The following is a 12,383-nucleotide window of genomic DNA, read 5'->3' on the forward strand; positions in this document are numbered from 1 at the left end:
AACATTACATGCCTTCTCAACAGAACAATCAGGTTAGTTTAATCTGAGCAAAATGCTTAGTGTCTCTCGGATAAGACCCTATTTTTATCATTGATCTCTCCTACAGCTTCTTTGAACCTCCAACTCAATGCAATTGTTCCACTATATTGACCTTCAATGGTAGGTAATGGTCCTTGCACCCCAGACACAAGTTCTCTCTTATGATACTATAATGTTATTGGAAGTGGAAGGATCTATCTGCTGAGCAGGAAACAAACTAGATCTGCCTGCCATAGAAAATAACCTTATCTCCAGCCCTACCAGCCATAATGAGATGTAGAACTATGATAGAGGCCATGTTATGTCAGATACATAATTAATGGTAATATCTGGTCCCATCCTTATGTGACTGCACAGACAGATAACTGTAAATGTTTATCTGATTCATCACTTGCACAATCTCAGCATCCGGTGGCTTGGTTTTCTGTATAAAGTCACATTTTTCATTTCTTTATTAGTTTCTTTGGATAGCATGATATATTGTATCTGCTGCACAGGGGAATAGTCTGAAAAAACTACAAGGTAAGTGACTGGAAACATCATGATAAACTATTAATTTACATAGAAATTGTGTAATACCGTATAGAAATAGCTGACAGGTTACACTGTTCTACATATTTTCAGAAGTTTTCAGGTTCTTCAGTTGTGAAATGAGCCATTTCTTAATGATTTTGACCTGAAAATGGAAATTTTTATTTGGCTCTTGTTGTTATGATGTCAGAGTTTTCCTTTTACTGCAGAAAAAAAAGGGGAGAAGCCAGCACTGCTTATAGTCAGAACTAGTGTTGAGCGATACCTTCTGATATGCAAAGGTATCGGTATCGGATTGGATCGGCCGATATCCAAAAAATATCGGATATCGCCGATACCGATACCCGATACCAATGCATATCAATGGGACACAAAATATCGGAATGGTTCCCAGGGTCTGAAGGAGAGGAAACTCTCCTTCAGGCCCTGGGATCCATATTCATGTATAAAATAAAGAATAAAAATAAAAAATATTGATATACTCACCCCTCTGACGGCCCCGTCTCTCACCGGTCCAAGCGTCTGCCTCCGTTCCTAAGAATGAAGAGTGAAGGACCTTCGATGACGCCGCAGCTTGTGATTGGTCGCGTGACCGCTCATGTGACCGCTCACGCAACCAATCACAAGCCGCGACATCATCGAAGGTCATTCACTCCCTGCATTCTTAGGAACGGAGGCACCGCTAAGCGCCAGGGGTGAGTATATCTATATTTTTTTTTTATTATTATTTATTTATTTATTTTTTACATGAATATGGATCCCAGGGCCTGAAGGAGAGTCTCCTCTCCTCCAGACCCTGGGAACCATACGCCCCGCACACTTCCGATTCCGATTTCCGATATCGCATAAATATCGGAACTCGGTATCGGAATTCCGATACAGCAAATATCGGCCGATACCCGATATTTGCAGCATCGGAATGCTCAACACTAGTCAGAACGCAACAATTAAAGTGCACATGCACAAGCTAAATTCTAACTGTATTTCAAATATGAGACATTTAGCAAACAATTGATCAATTCTTTCAGCTACCCCGCCACTTCACGGCATTCTCATAATGGGGCAGTCCTACTCTACGTATTTTATTTGCGTTGTGCCATTACGGCCTCCTAAATGTATTAAGAGTATAAAAAGAAAGACCACATAACATGCAAACTGTACCTGGAGCATTTCAGAATCACTCCCTTGGTGCCAGGAAAGGCAAGCGCGGGTAAAGGCCGATCAGGTCCTGTGCGGACATCTCAGATCTGGCTTCCACACTCCCAAACCAGCACCAAAGTTAAAGGGTGAGACAGGCTGAGACACAGCTGCACAATTAACTAAAGCCTGAGGCAGGGCAGGGCTGCTGTGAGTGTGAACAGCAGCCTATCAATCACAGAAAGAATAGCGTACATAACCCAGCCTGCGTGGCAACAGTGGTGGTCAGCCACTTACCAATGCAACAGCAGAAAAAAAAGGGGAGAAGCCAGCACTGCTTATGGTCAGAACGCAACAATTAAAGTGCACATGCACAAGCTAAATTCTAACTGTATTTCAAATATGAGACATTTAGCAAACAATTGATCAATTATTTGAGCTACCCCGCCACTTCACGGCATTCTCATAATGGGGCAGTCCTACTCTACGTATTTTTTATGTGCCATTACATTTACTACTACATGTGCCCAAGCGATAAGGGGGCCAATTTCTACCTCCAAAGAAGGTGCAATTTTGCATTGTTAGCAGCTCTTGGGCTGCGAAGGGCCCATATATTGTTCTTGCAAATGGGCCCTTTTTTGTCTGTGTCCGCCTGTGGCCCCTATCCAGGTAACCATGATTATAACTACGGTGGGTATAGGAGAACCTCAGGAGATGACCGCACTGTTATTGAATATAAATCTCTATACAAAGACCAGCACTGATATTACCATCATACGGTGACATATAGTGGTAGATACCAGTCCTGCAGAATATATACTGTAGATATTACACTACAGTTATGAGTCGCCCGCCAGGGCCGTGGGGTAGTCGGTACCGGATCCGTGTGTTCACAGGGGGGTGTCACGGTGGCGACCCGGTCCAGGACCCTGGGCGCGCATGTGAAAGGGAATTGAATAAAGCTTATGTTCGTGATGCCACCTGTGGTATTCGGTCAGTAGGGACCGACGCTGCTTAAGGGGGTCCTCTGGGGTGATGTTATGGCAGCTAGATGGTATAACTTCCCATAGGTGGAGTAGGTCCCCAAGGCTCCTGGTGTATAGGTGAAGATGGTGAGTGGTGCGGTAAGAAACAGAGGACACAGGTTTGCAGTCTCTTTACCTGGTTTACTGTAGGCTTCAGGCAACCGCAGTCCAGGGCTCTAGACAACAGGTACAGGCAGGGTCCGGCCAGCTTGGAAGCGAATCCAGAGTCCCCTTTACCAGGTGGAGATGAAAGCCTTCCTAAAAGTGCGGTGGTATTGTAGTCCCTTACTGCCTGTGGCTTCCAATAAGGTCCTCACAGTTACTCTCTTTCCTCCATATAGGTTAGGACACAACCCATATGACAGGTGAATCAGGCCTTTTTACAGGGTCTCTATCACGACCCGGGCACTATATATATCACTGTGTCTCCTGGGTGTAAAGTTCAGCTGTCCTGCTGGTTTCAGCTTTGCCCCTTAGAGTCCGGCACGGTCTCGGTCTTCTGGCTAACGAATTCTGCGCTAGCCATGGAGGTAGCCAATTTACTGCTCTGCTCCACTAGTGTCACTCTCCTGTGCTTTTTTTCTCCTGCGCACCTTCCAGAAGCTGGTTCTTTCCCTTTTTGTTCTCTTACTCCAGGAGCTGTAGTACCTCAGACTACATGGCCCCTTCAGACCTTCTGACACTCTATGTCTGTTTGCCCTCTTCTGGTCTCCCTGGACCAACTGTCTCTTTTTCCTCCAGACCAGAATGTATTTATAGGGTAGTTCATGCTAAACCAGGTTTAGAGATCCCCCTTCTGGCCTTTAGTGTGAACATGTTGTGTGAGAGATTACCTGGTGAAAGATATCCTTCATCGCTTCCAAGTGTGACATCATTCTTCCCAAGGAGAAAGCAATGCCACTGTGATGACCAGGACTGGTGGAGTCTTTAACTTTTCACGTCTTTTCCATCTGGCCCAGAAAGACATGATGACTTCTCCAGCCAAGACTCTTCTGCAGATTTTATAACAAAGACACACATGAATTCTCACATCTGCTGATACCCCTTTACACAGTATGATGGGCCCACAGCTCCCCTATACACAGCATAATATCTCCAGAGCTCGACTATACACAGTATGATGGGTCCACATATCTCCCATACATTGCATTATGGGTTCACAGCTGCCCTACACACAGTATAATGCCAGGAGATGTTGAGTTAAATGCAAGGTGGGAACTAGGACCCAGAGTGCCTGAGCAAATCAGAGCCTGCACAGCTAGAAGCTAACTGCACCTGCTGCTAGCCCTGCCTGGAAGAAGCTCCTCAGGTCAGACAGCACTGTACACTGCAACCTGCCACTGTGCAGAGTCTGTCAGACAGGGGAGCCAGCATTGTGCTGCTCTCACCCTGACACCTAAGACTTGACCTCATGACAAAAGTGGCCGTAGCTCCCGGTAGGCCCTTTCATGTGACGGGGCCCATGGCAATGGCCCCTTCTGCCCCCCAGTAGCTATGCTACTGAATAACACCAATAACTAATACATGTCTAAACACTATTGCATATTATAAAGTTACAGAAATTGCTCTACAAAATTTGGTCCTCGTTCAGTGACAACTCTATTTTGCTTGTCTCTTGTACTCCTGCATCGGATCATCTCTTACAATTCTCCAGCAGTAATCTGCAAGTACTGACGGATTCCATTTTCCTTGATATCTTTTCTCTATAGCCACAATATCTTGGTGAAATCTCTCACCAGGCTCATCTCTCACTGCTCCGCAGTTTGGTAAAGAAAAGTCTAGATGTGAATGTAAGAAATGAATCTTTAAGTACATGGTACAGCTAAGATCCTTATTAGTGATGAGCGAATACATTGGGCACTCTTCGTTACTCACATGAATAGCACAGTACTCAGGATATTAGTTACTCGGCGAGAAATTAGGTATTCACCTCGGTATAGTCAAGTGAAACGCCCAGCATATTTGGCACTTTATTTGCAGCCAATGAACGTGCTGGGCTGGTTTACCACAGGAAAAAGAAAAAGAAAGCCACTATGCTATGCACACCACGGACCAATAAAATAACAATAAGACATATATAGAAACAAGAATTTATTGGCATACCACACAAAATCAGTTTAAAACATAATTAAAAACAATACACAAAAGAAACTTGGTCCATACACAAATAATCACATATAATATTTAAAGTATTTAATAATCACAAACAAGCCTGCACAAAAGCATGAATATAACTATAAATATAACACTGCCCCCTGGCTCATGGGACCAAAGGAAAAATATGCTGTGACTTCAATACCCATAAATCACCCATAACCACCAAATGGATGGAGAAGCATCCAAAACAGGCGTACAGTAGCCCTAGCCGCAGCACCTGATAATGAGCTGCCTGGGCATGAAAGGTGGAAAATACACCGCAAAAGCAGATAAAGCACCGCCAAAAGTGCACAGTGCTTCAGCAATAAAGGTCACCCATGACTAGGATAGGGAATATAACATTACCCAAGAGAATAACAGGGGACAAAGTCCTCGTGTGCAGGCCGGCAAGAACCAAGCGACGCGGCCCAACGCGTATCGCCCTCCAAATAGGGCTTCGTCAGGCAAAGGAGTCCCATGAGCCAGGCCTTAAGGCAAAAATGAGCATTATATAGAAAATGGAACCACATCGCAGCAATCTCCCTCACAAAAAAATCCTCGAAAAACTCCATATAAAGAGATGGACAGGCATATTAATGTACCCAACCCACCCAGGCGTATAGGGGTTGAAAGGTACCCCAATTATATCCAATCTACCCCATCATGTAAGATACTAAAAAATACATTGACTCAGTAATACACCCAACATCCAGAAATGCCAGAGAATGAGTGGAATGAAGCCAAAACAGCAGCACTGGATATTATGGGTCACTTCCGCCCACACCAGATTCACGCTCACCGGATCTTCATCAGGTCTGTTACACTGTTTGTGATATAAACAGGATATGGCTCATAAACCACAACTTCCCCTGACGAAGGGAACTTTACCCCCTGTTATTCTCTTGGGTAATGTTATATTCCCTATCCTAGTCATGGGTGACCTTTATTGCTGAAGCATTGTGCACTTTTGGCAGTGCTTTATCTGCTTTTGTGGTGTATTTTCCACCTTTCATGCCCAGGCAGCTCATTATCGGGTGCTGCGGCTAGGGCTACTGTCCGTCTCTTTTGGATGCTTCTCCATCCATTTGGTGGTTATGGGTGATTTATGGGTATTGAAGTCACAGCATATTTTTCCTTTGGTCCCATGAGCCAGGGGGCAGGGTTATATTTATAGTTATATTCATAAATCCCCAACAAACAACAATACCACATATTGAGGGGGAAATAATGAAATATTCAATATATCAACTATGTTTCTAATTAAATCACCCCATGTGGAAGCTTTATAATAAGGACACATCCATATACCTAGAACTTAATTCCCATAGGGAAAAATGATGTACCAGTTCATTAATAAAATATACGAATTCTTTATTAGAAATATTAAAATACATGAAAAAGACAAAACCAGGTGTGTGGAAATTGCAAAACTGAGACAATATAACACCAAGGGCACCCACCCCCACCAGTTACCCCATTTGTGGAGACCTGAGCTACTATATGTAATATAACCTATAGTCAGCCTGGATAGTGGTGCGTGTGCACCTACAACCTGATACATACTATACTGACTACAAATTATCACTCTACCAGATCATATATGAGATCTTAACTAGTCATATGCCTACTTACACCAATACCAAGGTATAGAGCCACAATCAAATACCATAGAAATATCCACCTAATCATGTCAGTTTCAAACTATGTGAAATATACGGCCATATAAGGATATCAAAAGTATCCACTAGTTAAATTCTATCGCCTAAAAGGCTACTTATAGCTCTTCCCCTCCTTATCGAACCTCATATTGAGAGCGGTTGCTAAATACTTACAAATTAAGAAGTGCACAGCAAATGTGGGAAACCAGGGGGGGTGAGTGCCCGCCCCAACGCGCGTTTCAGTCCGTCCTTCATCAGGGGTCACTCACCTCTCCGGGTCCCGTGCCTTAAATACCCCCGTCTCCTCCAGCGCTACCAATCTTGTGTTACGGTGGTCACCGGATGTGACGTCACTGCCAGAAATGATGCGCGTGTCTCCATAGCTACCGCGACGCCCAGGAGCATCAGCGTCACACAGCACCGCGCATGCGCGATGCCGTGTATAGACACCGAGTGCCCCGAGGAGACAATGGAAGCAGTGGGACCGCGCATCAGACAGAGGCGTTCATGCCGGCACCTGCAGCATATATCTGAACGATCTCATAACACGGTATACGGTCATAGCTTTGTCTATAAACAATATTCTATAATTATATCAGTGTATACAGGATTAAAACACACAATATCCATGTTATTACAAACAGATGTTCTAAGACTGCATAACAGATTACAAAACATAACAGTCCACAAAACAATATAAATATGTTGTCAATGCCACTTTTCTTGCCACTTGAAAGGCGCAGATGTCTGAAAGGTGCCGATATAACATGTCCATACGTCACTCGGTAATCAGAAGATAGCGCATAGCTTTACAACTGGGGATACTACACGGAACACCGGAAACAAAAATTGAGAAAAATTATTAATAATACATAAATTAAGACAATATTAAAAACAATATTGTTCTCAGATTTGGAAACAACCATATAGTAAGATGTTCAGACATATAATCAAAGGAATGGCGAATAGCTCAAATTTTCATTTAATCCAGCGGGATGCAAAGTGCCCAGCGTCCAGATCCATCTGGACTCTAATTGGGCTAAATTCTTAGGGATATCACCCCTCCGAATTCCCAGTTCCACCATGTCAATACCTCTGACCCTTAAGAGGGTCATGCTTTTGTGCAGGCTTGTTTGTGTTTATTAAATACTTTAAATATTATATGTGATTATTTGTGTATGGACCAAGTTTCTTTTGTGTATTGTTTTTAATTATGTTTTAAACAAATTTTGTGTGGTGTGCCAATAAATTCTTGTTTCTATATATGTCTTATTGTTATTTTATTGGTCCGTGGTGTGCATAGCATAGTGGCTTTCTTTTTCTTTTTCCTGTGGTACATTATATTGGCCACTTTTTGCACCCTGGTTGGTATCTATTTCCATAAATTATAGTAGTGCGCTCGGTGTTTCTTGTTCCTCGCGGGCTGGTTTACCAATCACAGTAAGGCCGGCACCATCTATGGTGTGGCATTACGGTGATTGGGTGGCCTCCCATGTCATAGGGACTATTTAAAGGCTGCTGGCGCCATCTTGCGCAAGTTGCAGCCGGAAACAGTGTAGGGAGAGGGTAGTTTCAGCATAGGGAGAGTGAAAGAAGCGTAGGGAGAGTGATAAGAGGTTATAGTGAGCATTATTTATTCCAAAAAGCCCCTTTAAGAGCTGAAGATTGTCACAAGATTTTAGGTGGGGAGTTTGTTAGGTGGTGATTTAAGTAGGGAGAGATTTAATAGGAGGGAGGGTGAAAGGCAAGCAGCTGGGTGTTCTCATCATTGCAAGTACATGCCGCAGCTCTCTGTTATTTTCCACTGTGTTGTATAGTATTTATTATTAGGATCAAACTGTGGGATTAGCGTGAAATAGGGAGGATTTCATCCACTACCAATATATAAAAATCAGCTATTTGTAGAGGGAAATAATATTATGTAGCATCAGCATATACAAAACCATTTTTTCGGGAGCTACATAATATTCCTGTGGAGCAGCCTAGAATTTTTTTACCACAAAATAGTATGCCTCAGTGGCAGCATATAGTAACATCCATTTTGAAATCTAATTGCTAAATAATATTCCTCGTCTATTGCTTAAAATATCTAATATTTGTCTAGTAGTTGTGCAACTGGCGCAATCCGAGTAGAGATAATCTTACGTGACAATTTAGCAGGGGCAATAATCTTGTTTACTCCACATTTGGAGTGTGTCAGTAAGATGATAAAAAAAAATCATAATTTCATATTGGTTTAAAAAATAGCGTTTCTTTATCTAGCCGTTGTGCGACTGGCGCAAAGCTTGCAGAGATATGCAAACGTGTCTATTTACTTGTAATTTGCGTCAGTCTGCTGTTGCCGTGTATAATCAAGCGGCGATCTTCAAAAAAAATAGCCACACATTAATAGATACAGTGAATTTGTCCATAAGACCTTTGTAAGGGTATTTGTGAAAAATAAAGCCAGTATATTTTGGTTTCATAAGCATAACACGTTCAAGATGAGAAAGGGTGATGTTAATGGACGTGGAAGTGGTGATGCCTGCCAAGGCTGTGCGACAGATCCAAAGGTGACTGTATCTCGTTCCAGGTTCCTGTCAAAATTTGGTCAATGTGGTACACCACTAATGAATCCAGACAAGTGCGAGGATGTTGTGGGTTGGATGGCAAAAAAAGGCTCCAGAGTGTTGACAAACAGCACCATGAAGTCTTCAACACAGTCCAGTTTCAATAGCCAAGAGGCTGGGCCTAAGAATCCTCAACCTGGTCCTTCTTCCTCCCACTATCAAGAGTCTCAGGAGACATATGACCCAAACGCTGGCCACTCTGAGGAACTGTTTACATTCCCTTGTAATTTGTCAGGCCTCTAAATATGCACCATTAAAGAGGGTCATGAAGAGGTGGGATGTTATGATCTGGTGGCCTAGGAGCAGCATGAGACGTACTCTGGAGAAGGTGGTACCTGTACTGACCGCAGACCCTGAACTTAACACCGCAACTAGAAGTAGCCGTGGGATGTACCTAACACTCCCTAGACACCTCGACACAGCCAGAGGACTAAATACCCCTAGAGATAGAAACGGGAAAACTATCTTGCCTCAGAGAAAATTCCCAAAGGATAGACAGCCCCCCACAAATATTGACTGTGAGAGGAGAGGGAAATAACATACGCAGACTGAAATCAGGACTTAGCAAAGGAGGCCGCTCTAGCTAAATAGAAAGGATAGGACAGAGTGCTATCCGGTCAGTATTAAAACACTAGAAAATATCCACCACAGAAAATACAAAATCTCCACATCTAACTAAAGATATGGAGGGTATATCTGCATCTCCAGAGATACCAGCTTGGCTGAACAAATCCTTACACAGACCAAGCTGGATAAGACAAAACATGGAAATGCACTGAACTATAAGGCCCACAGCATGTGGACTGCAAAAACAAAGCCAGAACTTATCTTTGTTGAAATGAACAGCAAAGCAGGAGAGACCAGGCAGGGATGTGAATCCTCCAGGAACAATGGACAACTGGCACTGACTAAAGGGTCAAGCAAGACTAAATAGCCCAGTCAGAATTGCAATAAGTGGACACACCTGATGAATGCTGCGATCCAAAGACAGCAGCGCTACCACTAATAACCACCGGAGGGAGCCCAAGAGCAGAATTCACAATAGTACCCCCCCTTGAGGAGGGGTCACCGAACCCTCACCAGAGCCCCCAGGCCGATTAGGACGAGTCAAATGAAAGGCACAAACCAAATCGTCAGCATAAACATCGGAGGCAACAACCCAAGAATTATCCTCCTGGCCATAACCCTTCCATTTGACAAGATACTGAAGCTTCCGCCTTGAAAAACGAGAATCCAAAATCTTCTCAACCACATACTCCAACTCCCCATCAATCAACACCGGGGCAGGAGGATCAATAGAGGGAACAACGGGCACCACATATTTCCGCAACAAAGATCTATGAAAACATTATGGATGGAAAAAGAGGCCGGAAGGGCCAAACGAAAAGACACTGGATTGATAATCTCAGAAATCCTATAAGGACCAATAAACCGAGGCTTGAACTTATGGGAAGAAACCTTCATAGGAACATGACGGGAAGACAACCAGACCAAATCCCCAACCAACACACCGACGACGGTTAGCAAAACGCTGAGCCTCCTCCTGAGACAACACCAAATTGTCCACCACATGAGCCCAAATTTGCTGCAACCTGTCAACCACAGAATCCACCCCAGGACAATCAGAAGGCTCAACCTGCCCTGAAGAAAAACGAGGATGAAAACCAGTATTACAAAAGAAGGGCGAAACCAAAGTAGCAGAACTAGCCCGATTATTAAGGGCAAACTCGGCCAATGGCAAGAAAGCCACCCAATCATCCTGATCAGCAGACACAAAGCATCTCAAATAAGTTTCCAAAGTCTGATTAGTTCGCTCGGTATGGCCATTTGTCTGAGGATGAAATGCGGAAGAAAAAGACAAATCAATGCCCAGCCTAGCACAAAAGGCCCACCAAAACCTAGAAACAAACTCGGAACCTCTATCGGACACAATATTCTCCGGAATGCCATGCAAATGAACCACATGCTGAAAAAACAACGGAGCCAAATCAGAAGAGGAAGGCAATTTAGGCAAAGGTACCAAATGAACCATCTTAGAAAACTGGTCACAAACCACCCAGATAACCGACATCCTCTGGGAAACCGGAAGATCTGAAATAAAATCCATAGAAATATGCGTCCAAGGCCTCTCAGGGACCGGCAAAGGCAAAAGCAACCCACTAGCGTGGGAAAAGCAAGGCTTGGCCCGTGCACAAGTCCCACAGGACTGCACAAATGAACGCACATCCCGTGACAAAGAAGGCCACCAAAAGGACCTACCAACCAAATCTCTGGTACCAAAAATCCCAGGATGGCCAGCCAACACAGAACAATGAACCTCAGAAATCACTTTACTAGTCCATCTATCAGGAACAAACAGTTTCCCCACTGGACAGCGGTCAGGTTTATCAGCCTGAAATTCCTGAAGAACCCGTCGTAAATCAGGGGAGATGGCAGAAAGAATCACCCCTTCCTTCAGAATGCCGACCGGCTCAAGGACCCAGGAGAATCAGGCAAAAAGCTCCTAGAGAGGGCATCAGCCTTAACATTCTTGGAACCTGGAAGATACGAGACCACAAAATCAAAATGGGAGAAAAACAGGGACCAACGAGCCTGTCTAGGATTCAGCCGTTTGGCAGACTCGTGGTAAATCAGATTCTTATGATCAGTCAAGACCACAATACGGTGCTTGGCCCCCTCAAGCCAATGTCGCCACTCCTCAAATGCCCACTTCATAGCCAACAACTCTCAATTGCCGACATCATAATTGCATTCTGCAGGCAAAAACTTTCGAGGAAAGAAGGCACACGGTTTCATCAAGGAACCATCAGAATTCCTCTGAGACAAAACGGCCCCTGCCCCAATCTCAGAAGAGTCAACCTCAACCTGAAATGGAAGAGAAACATCCGGCTGACGCAACACAGGGGCAGAAGTAAATCGGCGTTTAAGCTCCTGAAAGGCAGAAACAGCCACAGAGGACCAATTCGTCACATCAGCGCCCTTCTTCATCAAATCGGTCAGGGGTTTAACCACACTGGAGAAGTTGGCAATGAAACGGCGATAAAAATTAGCAAAGCCCAAAAATTTCTGAAGGCTCTTCACGGATGTTGGCTGAGTCCAATCATGAATGGCCTGAACCTTAACCGGATCCATTTCTATAGATGACAGAGAAAAAATGAAGCCCAAAAAAGAAACCTTCTGCACTCCAAAGAGGCACTTAGACCCCTTCACAAATAAAGCATTATCACGAAGGATCTGAAATACCATCC

The 12,383-nt window shown here is 43.9% G+C and overlaps 1 protein-coding gene across 1 annotated transcript in view; it reads left to right on the top strand.

Moving 5' to 3' along the window:
- Positions 1 to 516: 516 nt before the first annotated feature.
- LOC143769291 (C3a anaphylatoxin chemotactic receptor-like) overlaps positions 517 to 12,383 on the top strand; it is a 159,060-nt gene continuing 147,193 nt past the window's right edge. Inside the window, exon 1 of the mRNA XM_077257801.1 lies at positions 517 to 561. The gene's annotated coding sequence lies outside the window, so the exon portion shown is untranslated. The remainder of the gene's footprint in view (positions 562 to 12,383) is intronic.

The sequence above is a fragment of the Ranitomeya variabilis genome, chromosome 4 (assembly GCF_051348905.1).
Source record: "Ranitomeya variabilis isolate aRanVar5 chromosome 4, aRanVar5.hap1, whole genome shotgun sequence".
NCBI classification, from domain to species: domain Eukaryota; kingdom Metazoa; phylum Chordata; class Amphibia; order Anura; family Dendrobatidae; genus Ranitomeya; species Ranitomeya variabilis.